The sequence below is a fragment of the Rhagoletis pomonella genome, unplaced genomic scaffold (genome assembly GCF_013731165.1).
Source record: "Rhagoletis pomonella isolate Grant_MI unplaced genomic scaffold, Rhpom_1.0 Rhpom_scaffold_00003, whole genome shotgun sequence".
Classification (NCBI taxonomy): domain Eukaryota; kingdom Metazoa; phylum Arthropoda; class Insecta; order Diptera; family Tephritidae; genus Rhagoletis; species Rhagoletis pomonella.
This window is the reverse complement of record NW_023458557.1, coordinates 14,729,683-14,730,804: the sequence shown is the minus strand read 5'-3', so window position 1 is coordinate 14,730,804 and position 1,122 is coordinate 14,729,683.

The following is a 1,122-nucleotide window of genomic DNA, read 5'->3' as shown; positions in this document are numbered from 1 at the left end:
TCAAATTGGGCCAATGCAGTCTTCAGATACCACTTCCGGTCGTGTAGGAACTTCCGAAAGGAACTCTGATGGTGCATCAGTCCCCCTTCCCAATCTATAGAGGTTAACCCAGAAGACGATGCCTTCTTAACCCTAATCAGTCCGAGAAGAAAAGTAACAGGAAAGCAACAACAAAAGTATCAAATGCCTAAACTAAAAGTAAAACTAAAAGGATGAGATAGTTGGTACTAAAATTAATGGTAAAAGAAAACGTTAGTGGGCTATACCGTTGGGCCCCATTGTTATGTCACTACATGGTTGGGCAAGACGAGGCGGCATGCAGGCATGCTTGCAGGCCCAAACTAGCTCGACGGTCGGGGAGGTCCTTGCTACCAGCCTTGCCTTCTAGCAACATGAACAAAATTTGAGTCATGCCTTTTTTATTACAAACAACCGAAATCAAAAAAAGAGAAAGAGTGTGAAAGAAACGAGGATAACTTCAAAGAAATATGATAAACGAAAGAGAGCCAGTCCGGTCAGGTGGAGTCGTCCCACCCCTTCTACGTGAACTCCACGAAGCCTTGGGCGCCGCTGCGACTCCTCTTCTTTAGCAGCGCCCCCTAAACCTGACAGTCAGTATGTCAATTAGCGGTCAGTCAATGTCCCCTCGGTGTCATTGTCATGCTGCCATACCCCGCGTCCCCTCTGTTGCACTAGCGCAACACCCACACCAAACTAACAACAAATCTAGCCCTCCATATGCTCTTATGTGCCCTTCACCTAGTAAGATATGACAATTGCGAATTCATTTATATGCACTTGGAAGTGTATTATTTCCTTTCCTTTATTTCTAATATTACTAAACTAACAATTCGTACTTACTCTTACTTGATTACGCCTATATTAAATGTAAGTGCTTTCCGCAAACTAACCATATAACAAAGGAAATAAAATGCAAACCTATTACCAAATAATCCAAAAAGAAAAAAACCTTCTCTAATTCAAACTCCTATTCATGCTTCTTCCAAACTCTTATACAATAAAAAAAACAATGTTATGAAAACAAAAAAATAATAAATATTAAATATAAAAATAAAACATGTGTACCCTAATGTTAGCTTCCAATGGCAATAAACCTACATG